The 16,401-nt window shown below is 35.6% G+C and overlaps 1 protein-coding gene across 11 annotated transcripts in view; it reads left to right on the top strand.

The window, feature by feature from the left end:
- Robo2 (roundabout guidance receptor 2) overlaps positions 1 to 16,401 on the top strand; it is a 1,584,609-nt gene that overhangs the window by 1,002,893 nt on the left and 565,315 nt on the right. The gene's annotated exons all lie outside the window — the stretch shown is intronic.

The raw sequence follows: 16,401 nt of genomic DNA on the forward strand, positions 1-16,401 counted from the left end.
TATATCACTTAAAATTATCATTTAAACAAATTTAAGTACACATTTCAATGATACCAATTATTTTTACATTGTTATACAACCATCCTTACCATCCATCTCCAGAACACTTTCACCTTCCAAAAGTGAAACTCTTTACTTCTTAAAGAATGAATCTCATTCTCCTCTCTCTTTAGCCCTGGCACCCACTGTTCTACTTTCTGTCTATATAATCTGACTACTTTAAGAATCTTGTGTAGTGGAATCATGCAATATTTGTTCATTTGGGACTGGCTTGAAAATTAACATTTGTACAAACCATTTTTTTTCTCCCGTGAAATTATTGTATAATAGTGAGTGAGAAAAGAAAAATCATAAAAGTTCAAATAAGCTCTCAAAATGCCTTCCATTATGAATGGGTGGTAGATCTTTTCAAGTGATAAAAGAACCAAGAGATGGAGTGAGAGTAGAGGGAGAGAAGGGAACATAAAATAATTCAGATATTTTATGTATATATATGCACTCCATATGATGAATATACTTATTACATGGTGAAAACATGTACTAATAAAAGTAAAAATTGAAATTAAAGATTATCATGAGGGTTGCTGCTAAAAAATGTGGGCAAGGAGTTCTGGGTATGGAACGCAGAACATTCATTCAAGCACTTCCATATTTGACAGTAACTAATAGTCGAGTACAGAAGCCACTGTTAGGCACTGAAACCATGGACTCATAGGTGCCTTGGAAAAAATTTGGGTCATCCCACCATGTAAGCTACCAGTACAAGGATTGGCCTAGGGTGCAGGAAAATAGAAAAGACAAAAGTAAGCTACAGGGAAGTGGGTATAAAAATAATCAAGATGTGATGTTTGTATGTTCTAATTCACAAGGATAGTTTTGATTCTAGTGTGTTGCAAATATGTACCAAAAAGGAAATAAAAGAAAATAAGAAAAAAATTTATTATTGTACAGTAATTTTAATAAACATTTGCATGCCAAACATTTTAGTGCTTTTATTCTAAGAAACAGAAGTACTGCTGAAAGAATGAAGTTTCTTAGTGAAAAGTATGGAAAGAAATGAACTACATTCTTACCAATACAGAATTCTTTTAAAATGTTTCTTTCAAACATAAAACGGTACAGAAAAAACAATAAAACCTGCCTATACTGATGAAATTCTCATGTGAAATTCCTGTCCTCTGACTTATCTGAATCTGTTAGTCTGCCGTATGTATAGCCAGAACTGTTTTTAAAAATGTTCTGATTATACTTAAAATCATACAATAAATATAAAATGGCACAATAAAAAAATTTCACACTCATGTTTTTGAAAATTAAGACTATCTAGAGTATATCGCATAACAACAATAGCAATCTTAATTTAATTGCTGGAAGTAGAAAATTGTTGTATTGATATGACATTTTGCTTGAACCTAATAATTCAGATTCTATGTACATCATGTCCATTATACTAAGTATATGCACAGGAGGTCAGGTCTACTTTGACAAAACACACACAATGGTATGTATTTATTTAGCTATCACAAGTTATTACAAAGTATCCCTTCAAATTGTAGCTTTCCACTTTGGTTTAGTACTGTATTTCACTATCAAGTAATATGTCTGTATTTAAGTGGAGAACTGTGTTAACGTTTCACCATAGATCATATGAGGGTCTCAGAAAACTTTACGCGGGATCATATGGAAGAGGATGCAGAAAGAGTAGAGTATCAGGGACGTGAGGCAGAAGGGCCCTAAGTCTAACATGTTTATCACTCTCAATGTTAACTTCAGTGTAGAAACAAGTATATAAGACATATACAAGTGTTTAGAGAGAGTAGGATGCTCACTAGAGGCAGGGATTTACAGAATCCATTCTATTGGAGAGAAATAACTAAGAGTAAAGAAGTCTGAATTCTACACTGAGAGAATATATACAGCCGCTAAATTTCCAACCTTTAGTTATTTCTCTCAGTTTGGAGTTCTAAGTGTGTTTTAATAGTTAGAGACATAGAGGTTATACATACCTATTGTTCTGATTTGTATTTATAATAATAATGACACAAATCAAGAGAGAAAATAAATTTAAACTTTGCTTTTACATTATGCACGTTTTATCACTATTTTGCAACATTGTTATATATTTATTTTGTCCCCTAAGTCTGCACCTTTCTTTTGACTTCATGAGTTAAGACCACATTGCAGAGGGAAAGTCATGCTTTTGAATATAGGAGTACCATAAAGTGAAGACAATGAAACATTAGTAAAGTGACCACTCTTGACCTTTTTCTGTTTTGTTTTGTACTTTTTAAGACTGAAAAGTCTGTCCTTTGGCAGTAAATTAATTTAGTTGCCTTCTTTCAAAGACAGGGGTACAGGAGACAGGAGGGCTGGCCCCTCCCTTCAGAATGTGTGGTAGTTAAATCTAAAGGATAAATCTAAAGCCATAAACTTTCAAAACAAAACATTTTATTATAATGGAAAAGTTATTTATTTTAATGATTGCTATTAGACATTTAAGGTCAAATAATGTCATTTGCATTCCAACTCAGTTATTATTTTGGTCTTGTCTTCACTAATGACTGCCTAATCCTTCCATCAGCTCATAAGATTCTTCAAGTTTATATCTTTTTATTAGATTTGATCACCACATTGATGCTTGAAAACAAATAGAATAGGTCCCAAGTGATATAATTAATTAATTTTTAAATTTAATTAATTTTGTGGAAGCTTTCCAGATTCTGGGGTTTAACAAATTCAAATATAAATTTATTTCTAAGGGCAAAACCAAATGTAATGTTCTTCAGTGACTTAGAAATTTAGTTAACATGATAACTAACAAAAGTTTCTAAAAGAATGGACAAATTGTTCCCAACTGAACATAAAGGGGGTGACATAAGGTTAGACAAAAGATTCGTGATTTATGTGAATTTCTTTTGAAATGCAAACAACCTCGGAGAATCTTTACTGCTCTCTTAGGAAAAGTCTCCTGGGTGGTGCCATTTGTGCTGAGGGAACTCAGAATAGGACAGTAGGGTGATAATGGAAAGTCTTATATAGTGTTGGCATTTGGGGATTTACACCTAGAAATCCCTGGAGCACTTAAAAAGATGCCCACATAAATCTCCACATCACTTTTTGCTTTGAGCTGGATGTTTTAAGGTTTTATTTTGTAAAAGGTGCCTGGTAAAGAAATAGCCTCCATGGGCCGGGATTTAACTCAGTGATTCGGTGGCCTGCCTTGCAAGCACAAGAACCCAAGCTCAATCTGTGGTACCAAAAAAAAAAAGAAAGAAAAGAAACAGCCTTCATGTTACCTACAGGGAGACATTTCTCATATGATAATCTCAATATTTTAATTTATTGAAAATTTAAAATTTGCCTTTACCATAATCACCAACATCACCATCAAATCAACAATCAATACTAAATGCCCATGGTAAAATATACTCAAACAGATAAGAATATATGCTTAGATCCTGGATATTAAGAGAGCCATGGATAGTTTGCTTTAATCCTATAGGTTTTTAATAATATATCTCCATGGAAATACTGGTGACCACTTAACATCCAGGAATATATTACATCCATAGCTATATCATTACAAACTTTTTTTACCATGGGTACTAGTACATCATTTATTTTAATAGAGGATAGTGATTTACTGCTCCTGTGGAATATAGTGGATAGTTACTACGAATGACTACAACGTCCAAGTCAACCCTTACTTCCAAAGAACAATGGCATATACTGAGTCAGCTTCGCAGAATAAAAACAAGCATTTTGTATTAGACCAGGTTTATCAAGGCAAGACTATAAAAAAAGCAGCACTTCACATCATATCTTTCAAATTAATCTTATCTCATAGAATTTATTTATTTGATACTGGGGATTGAACTCAGGTCCTTGTGCTTGTGAGGCAGGCAGAACCACTGAGCTAAATCCCAGGTCCATTTCATAGAATTTAAAACCCAAAGCAATAAATAGGAAGAAAAGGGCTAAAGGTGTATGGAAAGTGGGAAGGGTAGGGGGAAGGTAGGAAAAATGAAAAAATGGAAATAAAGTGTTTGCAAATGCAGAGGAGAGGAGAGGCGAAGGGAGGGCAGGGATAGGGGGAAAAAATGAGAACCAAGGTACAAGGTACAATGTAAAGATACAAGATCCCAATGATGAATGTAACTGTACTGTATACCTAAAATGTACCAATAAACAAAAACTAAAACTAAAAATGAAAAATAAATAAATAAAACCCAAAGCAATGATTTTTCTTGCAAAGTGCTCAAGCCAAAGTGTTGACAAAAGTGGTGAATCCTTGGAAGTATTTTCTACATGGGCAAAATAAATAATAGAATATTTTTACTTGGCATTTTAGAAGTTACTATTCCAAGTCTATCATTTTATAGGAACTGGAAAGCCAAGATAAGTTTCTGAGACAGAAGTCTTCGTGTTATGCCCTGTCCTATAACTGTACAGAGCAGACATGTGTTGAGTTGCTTGAACTAATTATTTCTCCTTCGGTTTTCTTTATTCCAGCCATTGCAACTTCCTGCTTAGGAGACCTATGCAGATATAGAAACAAGCACTTTGACAAACATAATGCATTTTGGTATTTGCCTTCAATATAAAAAGCTAATGTTTTTAAAGCAACAGTTTTTCTGGGGGAGAGGTTAATGGATTTTTAACTAGAAGAAGAGAGTCATCCAGCTACTTATCAAACATTCAGATAAAAAAGTAAATTACATCAGCAGTGAAAAGTCATGTAGTCAACATCAAGACTAATTTAAAAGCATTTCTGGAGACAGGCAAAATATAATTCTATTCCTCAGTGGAAACAATACTATTTCAAGGAAAATTAATATAACTCTGACAAGCTATAATGTTAATAACATCCTTAAATGTCCTTCTGATGGAAACAGTGATGACAATATCATATTACCAAAAGAAATGTCAGTCTAAGAGGAGTAAGTAGGAAGAATCCACCTGAAGCCCCTAATGCAGTAAGGTCCCCTATGGAGCCGATGGCCCACACACTCATGAAAGGACATCTCCATGGAGCTGCCTTGTGGTGAGTGATAGAAGATGACCCTGGGATTGTTAGACAAACTACGTCCTAGGTGTATGCAAAAGGACACACAGACGTTATCAGTTTGAACGTATTACATTAGCATGAAAAGTCAACTGAACAAAATGTGAACTCAAATTCTGAAAAATATAGACATGATAGTTGCTAGGTGGTTTTAGTTAGCTTTTTTACTATCAGATGCTAGGAATCATTCAAAAAGATCTTTCTGAATTGTTGAACATAGCATGTCTGTTACTGAACTGTAGCTGTAAAGAGAGGTCTCTCTGTAATGAGTGGTAGTTTCAGGACCACCAAGGGTCACATTCAAATCTCTTGTGAGGGGAGGCGTTAAGAACTACTCTCAGGTCCACTTAGAATATTTTATTGCGTCTGGGGTGTGGATCCTAGCTAAGCTAACTCCAAAGTCCTGTGGTATAAATTAATAAGGCCATATTGCATTAAATCAAACAAGACAGAATTGGAGTAGAAAGACAACTACTGGAAACAGAGGCTCTGAAGCAGAACCGGAGGCCAGACTATGAAATCACATGGCTTTCTCCAGTTTTTGTTTCACTGAAGTCAAGCGTATCCAACACTCCTCTCTCTCTGACTTCCTTACACCTCCTGCATTTATTTCCTCCTACTTGTTTTCTTTTTCTTCTGTTTCATTTCCTTACCCTTCTCTATAACCTTCTGTGGCAAGTAAACAAGGCCCTGCTCATGAAGTCTCCTAATTCAAAAATTTTCAAAGCTTATCTCAAAATAAGGCTGTTCCATACACCACTTTAGGCAGGAAGCAACAATTAACAGCGAATTAGTGAACGCAGTATCGCGGGGATGAAATGGACTTCGAAGTGAGTCCTGTGTCAGTGCTCTTGATTATTTTTGTACACTTCTGCCAAAGTCATTTATTATTATTATTAATAATAATATTATTATTAGTTAGTTAGTTAGCTTTTACGGTACCGAGGATTGAATTTGGGACCTTGCACTTGCAAGGCAGGTGACGGAACCACTGAGCTAAACCCCCCACACATTCACTTATTTTTAAGAACACCAATTTCTGTCTTTCCTAATGAATATTATTCACTATATCTCTGACCTTTTTAAATGCCCCAAAAACTTTTCAAAGCCATCTGACATTTCTTTTCTACTTTTCTTCTTGGTTCTATGCATATAAAACTTTTCATATTCCCCGATTTTGACTCCATGCTAGCAGGAATGTGGCTGTTTGTGGAATGTTTTCTGTTTTAAAAAAAACAAAACAAAGCAGAATCCTTGTCCTAACACCTCGTTTCACCCTAAAGTTTTGAAATAACTCACAGTTTCTAGTACTATGAGTCCTTGGACAACATTCATATCGATTATTTTGTTAGAAGATGTTGGTGTGAATTCATGGATTTTTCTCAGCATAAATATAGCTTGTTATATATTCCAATGTTTACTGTAGATTTTGTCTTGGACTAAATGTAATAGACTAATGAAACTATGTTCCTTCAACCTAAGCTACCCAGCATCTTAACTTGTTATCCTTCTTCTTAATGATTAGAGTGACTGACTGGCTGCTGTCAGGCTTATTGTACAGATGAAGTTGCCAAGATAGCATAAATTGAATAATTTTAAGAGTTTTTAAGTTTGAAGAGTATTTTTTCTTCTTTTAAAAATGAATATAGATGAAAACTCATGGATGGAAATAGGGTGGTGTCATAAAAATTAAGATTTGGCTACCACTGTGCCATTAAGGAAAATTTTGAGTCAGTTGTAGGAAAATGGATGTACCTTGAAACAATAATGTTAAGTAGAGTAAATCAGACACACAGACTTGTATGGTTTATCATGTATGAAAAACAATATAGTTAATAAAAGACAAATCATAAGAAAAATAGAGAAAAAATAAATTTTTGTAATCCAGGGCTGACAAGGTATCTAAAAGTGTATTTTGAGTTAATGCAATTATCCTATCTTTTTCATGTTTTCAGCCTGTTAGTCCAGTTTTTAATCTGTCTATATTATCTTATGAGATCTTTTTTAAAAAAAGAATGAATCTGAGGCTGGCATAATAAAAGGCAGTGAAATGAAGGAGGAAAAAAAGATGTGTATATACATGTATATACATGTACCCATACTATACATGTGTATATACATGTATGTACATGTATCCATACTATACAATGAATGTTATCATCATGTACTGCAAATAAGTACTAATAACCCCCCCAAAAAAATAAAAAATCAGGAAAGGTGAAAAAAACATCAGAGTTAAGCCCGCTCCTCTAATACTACATTAAATAAATTAACAGAGGAAAACACGTAAGTCTTCTATTTACTGCCATAGTTACATAAATCTCCTTCTGTGATAACCTTTCATATTTTGCAGGAGTCATTTAATAAAAACATCAATAAAATCAGGACTGAGCATTTTTATTTCATGGATCCACACAGAGGCTATAGCTGCATAATATTTCTTCTAACTTTTTCATACCATAGAATTATTCCAAAACTCTGATGAGTCTAATTACACAAAGAATTAAAAGTGTGTCTAAATGTACAAAATTAAATTGTAATAAGAATTCACTGGCCATTGCCGAAATTATTAGCAAAAGACAATATACAAATTATTAAAGTTTCTTGGATAAATTAATAAATTTTTTGAAAGAGCAATTAATAAATAGTCTATCATTTATTTATTTATTTATTCATTTATTTTTGTTTTTTGATTTGGTGCTGGGGATCAAACTTGAGTCCTTGGGCTTGCAAGGTAGACAGTGGCACCACTGAGCTAAATTCCCAGCCTTCCATTATTTATTTAAATTGGCCTTGGATCCTAGAGGTACATAAGAAGAAAATGATAATGAGTGATCTTAAAAATACCATTCATTTCTGACATTCTAAAATGGACCCTTTAATATAAACTTTTCTTTTTCAGCAGGGGACTAAACTGAAGATTTTCAGCTTGCAAGGCAGGCGCGGTACCACTGAGCTAAATCCATCCCATTACTGTAAACTTTTTAAGCCTAACTTTTCTTTCACTTAAATTCTTTGTGTTTAGATATACATGTGTTTATCTGTGTGCCTTTACATAATATATTACATAGATTTTTAAGTGCCTATGACTATTTCCAACGACTTCTACTAATTTATCATACATATACTTGATTTTCAGTAAGTAAAAAATATATATTTTCCCATTTTAATTTATCTAGATAATGGCTATATTGTCTTTTATTTTTGGCTATATTGTCTTTTAGAGCTAACATAACAAACTTTCACAAATTTACTGTCTTAAAACATGATAAACTTGTGTTTCACATTTCTAGAGACTAGAAGGCCAAGTCAAAGTCAGTAGAGTCAGCTGTAGAGAACGATTCTTTCTTGCCTTTTCCAGGGTCTGGAGGCCCCTAGAATTCTTTGGGTTTGTGGCAGCATATGGTTACTCTCCACCATCATCACATAATTGCTTTCTCCTCAGTTTCTGTTTCTCTGAGCAAATTTCCTTCTTCTGAGAATAGTATTCATTGATTTCAGGTGTATCGTAATCCAGTATGAGGACAGCTCAGTTTTATATGCAAAAACCCTATTTCCAAACAGACTCTGAGTGGACATGAATTTGGAGGCTTCTACTCAACCCAATACAGAAGCATATGATGGCCAGTCATTTCTCTTCAGCCTGCAATAACCCATATTGCCACAATGAATTTATGTAACTCCCTTTAAAAACAAATAACTGTAGGAGGTGGCTAGCTGGGATAGTAGAAGCAGCAACAAATATCACCATTTGCTTTCCTTGTTGGACATGAAGGCAGGTAAATAATTACTTTGTTTTAGTTTGGCAAGCAGTTGTTTCCATCCAGGATTTACATTTATTTGAAAAATGAGTGTCCCAACAACCTAGCCCCCCAGAATGAGATGTTTAGGAATTCCCAGCTAATTCATATATAACAGGAAATGACCTTCGTTGTTGCTTCAGATATGGGAACTGCTTGTGTCTGTAGAATTCATCCTCACTGTGACAGGAAAATTATTCTAGGGGCAAAGAAAAACTTTCTTATTTTATTTATTAGGAACATATACATATAGTATATAAGCATATAAGAGGCTTGTCTGTTATATGGAATTCCTCCTCTGAGAAGTGATCAGTAAACAAAGGTCTAAAATTACTCCCATCTTACTCTGTTCAGATTGCTATTATTAAAATATATCATAAACTGGAAGTCTTATAAACTTTTTATAGCTGAAAAGTCTATAAAAAAATGCTGGCAGGCCAGTATGGTTGTGGTCGCCTCTTGTCAGAGTAGTGTATCCAATACTGAAGCAAGAGGACAAGAGGACTCCAAGTTCAAGCTCAGCTTGAACCATGCAGTGACTTAGCAAGATCTCAATTTAAAATAAAAATAAAAAGTAAAAAAAGTATCTGGGAATGTAGCTCAATGTGAAGGTCCTGTGTTCATTGTCCAGTATCAAAAAAAGAAAAAAAAAATCTGGGCAGATTCAGCATCTGTTGAGGGCTTGGTTTGGTTCATAGGTAGTGATTGCTTTCTTACTGGGTCATCAAATGGTGCATGAGATTGCATCTCTGGGGACCCCATAATAAGGAGTCTTCATGACCCAGTTATTTACCAGAAGCTTCACCTTCTCTTATCATCACCTAGAGTTAGGGTTTCAAAGTGTCAATTCCAAGGAGACATATTCAGAGCATACCAGTTACTTAGGGAAGCAATAATGAAAAATTAGATGTCAAGAAACATTGCTGTAAAACATTCTCGCTTATGTTTGTTGATGCTATAGGCTCTATTGATTATGAATGGCAGCTCTAAACTATGACATTACTGGTTTCCTCATCGGTTTGAGCTTCTACTACTCTGAGAGAGCAATGATGCTAACATCTTTATATGTTTTGTGATAAGTAAGTAATATTATTAATGTATTATTCTGCTTTCCCAACCCTAAGACACAATGCCTGACGTCTACAGTTTAAAGGAGGAAAGGCTTAAAAGTGGCTAGTGGTTAGCATTTCAAAGGAAGTCATATGATGGCAGGAGGTTGTGGCAAGTCAAAGAGGCTTAGTTGATGGCAGTGGAAAGTTGATCGGAGGAAGAGAGACAGAAAGGGAGGGGCCAGAGAACATACATACAGTAATACCCAAGGTCCTGTCCTGGAAGTGTGCTTTACTAAGCCCCTAAGCAACAAGTCAATCAAATTAGCTTCACTACCACAGTCACTATAAAAGGCATGTTGCAGTGTTATAGTGTTTCCCAAATTAGTTATCATAATTTAATTTTTATCATATGAACCATAACTTAATGTTTTGTGAAGAAATATATTACAATGTTTCCAGCTAAACTTTAATTTAATTTGATTTGGTTTTATTTTGATCTTATTTGTTAGGACAGGTTAAGAGCTACAACAAAGAATGTTAAAACTTCAATAACTGAACACGTTACAATGTATAGATTATACAACTCAGAGTCAAAAGCATATAGTAGATCGAAATAGTCTGAATGTTCTGTACATGTTCATTCTGGGAGTCCTTTATTCCATCCGGGACTCAAATTTTTCTACAGAATTTGGCCACCTAAGGAATGAATGAGCAGAGTACTTAGGAGGAGGGTGTTGGAGGAATCTCAGAGCCAAATGTAAAACTGTTTGCCTTTATTGATTGGCCAGAACTCAACCACATGGTCCAAATTAACTACAAAGGAGGCTAAGAAATTTGGCCAACTTCTGTGTAGAAAAAGAATATGCCTCTTTGTTAAGGTCCATCATTATGGAGCTCCATTAGAATACTTCAGCAGCCCTAAATATTGGAAAATGATTAAAATGTACACTACAAGTTCTTTTGATGCAACACAAGAATGCCCTTGTAATGCCTTTATCTTTATTTTATAGGTGAAGCAATGTTTAAGATCATACCATGTGAGTGGTAGAACAAAGATTACAGTGGAAATCTGCCTTTCCCTTCAGCCAGCATGCTCTGTCTTTTCCCTATTCTGGAGCCCATTTATTATACCTTCTCTTTGCAGAGATAATGGAGTGGAAATGCTGCTTCAGGGTTAGATCAGAGAAAACTAAAAGTTTCCTAATGAGTAGTAAATATTTCACTTAGGAATACTGCAGAATGTTATCTGGAAAACTTTAAAATAGATTTTCATCCCTTTGTTGATAGTTTAAACCTTATTTATAATAAAGGCTAAACAACAGACTACCAGAACACCCATAAAAGTTCCTTCCGCATTGTCACCAAATGTCTTTTAAATCTGACAGCATGGTGTGGAGTAGAGAAAAGAAAAAGTAATGACAAATATGAGGTAAGGAACAACCTAGACTTGAGCCAGCTGTAGAGCCAAACTAAGAACACTGAAAGACAAATAAAAAACTCTCAATGCTCATTATGCTATATAATTTTTCCTGACCTTGTCTATACCAATTACACCTCAAACACTAATTTTGGCAGATCACTGAAGAAAAAGATCTTAGTGAGTAATTTTAGAAAAATGAGAAATTAAGGATGGAGATTTGATGAAGTGTTTCTTGAATTGTTAAAAATCATGAACATTCATACATGCCATACATGTATGAGTTTAATTAGATACAGTGTAAATATATTCACATTTTTATTCCTCCATTGTATAAGGAAATTGTCATTAAAAATTTAAATATTAAAATGTCAATAACATAGGAGCTTCTATAATTTGTATCCAACTGGTAAAAACTACAGTACCACTTTGTAGTTTTATGTATTTGGTTCTTAAATCTCTTTACATTCATATTAGCATATAATGAAAAAGCTAAAACTACATGGAGAACCAAACCATTTACCACTGTACTCGTTTTTGCAATGTAGAAATTTAATCAGTAGAAACTACCTAAGAAAGATGGAGAGAATTTTCCATCAAATTGAAATACTTTAATAAAAAGTATCATGTATATTATACTGCTGTGTCACTTTAGGCTTATCTATAAACTCAGCCACAAAATATTTTTCCATTTATTTTATCACTTAAGAAAGTCAATGGGCCAAAGATTTGGCTCAGTGGTTCTGCCGTCTGCCTTGCAAGCGCAATGGCCTGAGTTCTATCTCTGGTACCAAAAGAGGGGCAATGTGTGATGTTTAACTTTTAAAGAACAAGAGTATATTACAAAGATTTCCTGCTGATATCTAACAACTAGAAACCTAATATTTGTAAAACGAACTTCAGGCGTGCCATTGGCAGTCAGAATTTATTTTATCAGGCAGAAAGAAGATATTTTGCGTATGGGAAGAAAACAAGAATCTGTTCCCAAACAGATTAGTTCTTATATGATAGAACCATAGAAAGTGCAACTGGATTATATGTGCCCTTGAACTAACTCCATTGAATTATTGTATTGTATTGTATAATAAGCACTTTTTTTCTTAAAGAACAAAATATGAAATATGTTTGAAAGACAATTCAGTGTCACAATTGGGCCCTGTAGGTATGATGACTTTTTCCCCAAATCTTTGACAACTTCTTTTTACTAACAGTGAAAAGTGTTTCAGTCACAAAGTGAATTTTCTTATTAGCATTATAGTTATTTGTTGTTAAAATTCAATTATGCAAAGTTGAGTTTGAGCTGATGGACACAGAATAAATTGGCAAAGAATCAAAGGGATTTTCTTGGTTACAAGATACCATGGTGTTACAAGAAATGCACCATTTTATATCATATAAGTTAGGCCATATCTTAAAATAAGAACTTGAGATCTTTAAAAAGAAATCATAAAAGAATAGACAGGAAAAAAAAAATCCCCGAACATAAACTAGTATACCCTAGTAACTAAAGTTACACTTTTTATTTTTCAAGGTAGATAATTTTGCTTACTTTGTAAAGCCATTAGCCTAACCTACATGACAGGTTATCAAACTTGTTACTACCAAAAAACAAACAAACAAACAAACAAAAATACTCTTTCATTTTGAGCAAACAGTTGTTTAAGTTTTGTACTTTAGTAAAATTTGTGTCTGTGTGTTTTTTGATGGGCAGCTATGTACTGATATTATGAAGAGAAATAAAAGCCACAATCTTGTCAATGACTTCTGAACACTCTTATGTGATATAAAAGATTGACAGTTGTACATATTTAAAGAAACTATAACTCAGTGTTATATACTACTTACTGTAATTATTCAAAAACTGTTAAGTATCATTAAATTCAATCAAGGTAGAAAATGGTTTTCCAAGTTGATTTTAATTCTAAAGAGATAAAAGTCCATCGTAACAAAATTTGCCAGCTATTTGTCAGAAAAAATGTTTTAAATGAAATATTGCTACATTTCAGTTAACTTAAACCTCATATTGTAAATAGAAAATTTTAATAACTCTATGTAATGTACCAAAATACCTTTCAAATTAGATACATAGTTTTTATTACATATAAACAAGTATTAGTGGATACTTCAATAGGAAATTGATTGAAATTTGGTACATTTCAGAAGAATCATATTATCTTTACCTTGTTTCCTTCAAATATTTTTTTGGAACAAGTTGGGGTATAATAAAAAATAATATAGAAACAAGTAACTCAAACTTCTCACAATTGTTAATGCCTCACTTAGTTTAATTTTCTTGTGCCTTCTGTAAGTAATAACCAATATATTTTATTTAATATATGAGATATTATCATATAGAAAAATTTAAATTGAACAGGTAACAAATGGTGATCTTCCGGCTTTAAAAATTCTTCAGTTTTGAAAATATGATAATACTATGATGTTTTAGTGCACCAAGAGTTTTTGAAAAATTAAATAATAAAAGTAATTTCTTAAAGTGTTATAGTATGTCTACAAGGTGCAAGATTGCTTTAAACTCTAAACTAATGATATGTCATAGTGTAGTGCGTGTACAAGAAAAAAGATAGCACCATTCTGATATCCCTGGCTTGCTTTGCTACTTTTAGTAATTATGAATGTGAAATAAAGATTATTGGCCAAAGATGCCTATTGAATATAACTAAATAAAATTTCCTTAAGTAGACTTCTTCTCTATATGAGCTACTCATCATACTCCCTATACAGATAACTTTCTGAGAGATGAAAAGTTACATTTTCTTACAGGACAATAGAAATTGGTAGATGGATCTCCTCCTAACTATCCCTCCTTACTCTATTGCCACTCTTACTCTTTCTGTGTCTTTCTGGTTTAATAGGTTACTTATGGAAAAGGATTTATAGTTGGTGAGTCTCTCTCTAGTGTAAAGCAGAATGTATCTTTTGCCTGATAAAGGAAGTCATAAGAAAATTCCAGGTGAAAAATATTCGTGTTTCCCAGTCTAAGATTCATCTTAAAATTAAAAATGTTAAAAGTTTACATGATTTGTTAATTCCTGCACTATTTTATTAGGGAAAGCCTATTTTTCGGCGAATTTTTTATTGCGCATAAATAAGAAAAAAAGGCCTGGGCTAAGGCATAGGGGATACGTTATTTATAAGAATGGAGGAAGTTTGTAATCCTCAGATTTAAACCTATTTCAAATGTGTAATATGAAGCATTATCAATTATTTTCCATTATGCTAGACAGATACAAGAGATGTTTATCCCAAAAACTTCTTAAATTTTGGTACAACATAGTGTTATCTAACTTCGAACTCTTCTTAGTTCTGGGGAGAGGGGTATGAGGAAGGAAGCTGGGGAACTTGTTTCCCCTTCATGGTTTTTCCCATGTAGTGCTAATTCAGAATCATCATTGTGAAAATTCAAGTGATTTAACTTCACTCTACTACGTTTTTTCTTTATAGCAACATACGATAGACCCAAAGTGCGCTGAAATTACTGTGATGTTCCAGGAGAAAAATGGCTTGTTTCGTTCTTTTCCAAGAGTATTTCATTACAATTTTCAAGCGTGCTGGGTTGCCGTAAAGATTCTCATAATTGCGTGAATGTCAATGTTGCTGACCATTTTTAAAAACACACCATATCATACCTATAAGGGGCGAGGGAGAACTAAGTGGCAGAACCAAAGTGTACAGGTCCAGCCAAAAAAGGCTCTTCCTCAAATGGAGAGAATCTTTCCTAATGTTTTCCAGTAGGGGGAACTAAAGACTCACCATCTGACGCTCGCGGCGCAGGGACCCGCGTGAGTTCCTGCAGGCCGCCTCCTAATCACCCGAACAAGCTTCAAACAGCTACCAGCGAGCCTGTGATCACACGTGGGCCCGGCCACACCGGGGCACCACAGACCCTGGCATCCCTTTGATTTCACATGGGCTCCCCTATGCATACCTGGTCCCGAAGGACATCCATTTGGTCGTATATTGCCTCGATTTTCGAGGTTTTATGCTCTTTGGGCTGAAATTCGGTTTTCTGTTTTGTTTTGCTTTGCTTTGCTTTGCTTTGCTTTTGGCTTCTGTTAACCCAGTTAGGTGGTCACCTTTCTTCAGTCAGAATCTGTGTTTTTCTGAATGGCCTTTCGAAGGTGCTAGTCTAAGGAAGCTTAAGGGTCCGGGAACCCCCCACCCCACAACTCTCCAAGCTTTTTGATTCCGGCTCCGCCTCCTCATCCAAAGTGTCCTTTGCTGAACTCATTGGCATCCTACGATCCGCAGCAAAGTCGTCTTGGAGAGGTCACAAGGGCCACCGAGTACCAGAGGAGATGCCAGCCCCTCCTCTCCTCGGGGTGGGGGGGCGCGGAGCCAGGCTAACAGGAGCCCTCAGGGGTTAGGGGTACCCCGCCCTCCTCCGGATTCTGTTCTCCTCCCCATCTGGTACCCGCACACAACCCTCCCTGTCCAAGAGGTGCTTATGTTTCCTTTCCTTTCCTCCCTCCAGCTCAACTTCTTTTGCTTAAAGGGTGAAGAGTGAGTGGGTGGGTGATTTTAACGGGTCACGAGGCTGGGCCCTGGGTCCGGGACAATGATCTATTTGTAGAAAGCGCGTGCAAGCTCCGGCAGACCGAGGGATGAATAATTAGGAAGGGCTTGCACGAAATCACTCACGGAGAAAATTACCTGCCCATTAAACTGCTCCAGCCCACCTATCCCCTCCCGGATCGGGGTGCCGGAAAGGGCTAGGAGTTGACCGGTGGCCTGGGCCCTAGCGGCCCAATTCGGTACTATCCGTCCCCCTAGGACTCGCCACTCTGCAGACCCCTCCCCAGTCCCCAGGGCGCCGCTGCCCCCCGCATGGGCGGAGTCTGCAGGGGGTGAGCTCGGCGCAACCCTCCTCTCCCGCCCCCTCCCCGGGCCGACTCCAAGCAGCTTTCGTTGCTTCCCTCCCTCCCGCCTCCTCGCCTTCCCTCCTGTAAGTCTTTCCACCCGCAGCAGCCGCGGGAGGAGGCGGACGCTCGGCTGCCAGAGCAGCGGCGGATTCTGCCCGGACGGCGCGAGCTCGGGTTCTCTCAGCGC

The sequence above is a fragment of the Fukomys damarensis genome, unplaced genomic scaffold (assembly GCF_012274545.1).
Source record: "Fukomys damarensis isolate Sample0158 unplaced genomic scaffold, DMR_v1.0_HiC HiC_scaffold_24, whole genome shotgun sequence".
NCBI lineage: Eukaryota > Metazoa > Chordata > Mammalia > Rodentia > Bathyergidae > Fukomys > Fukomys damarensis.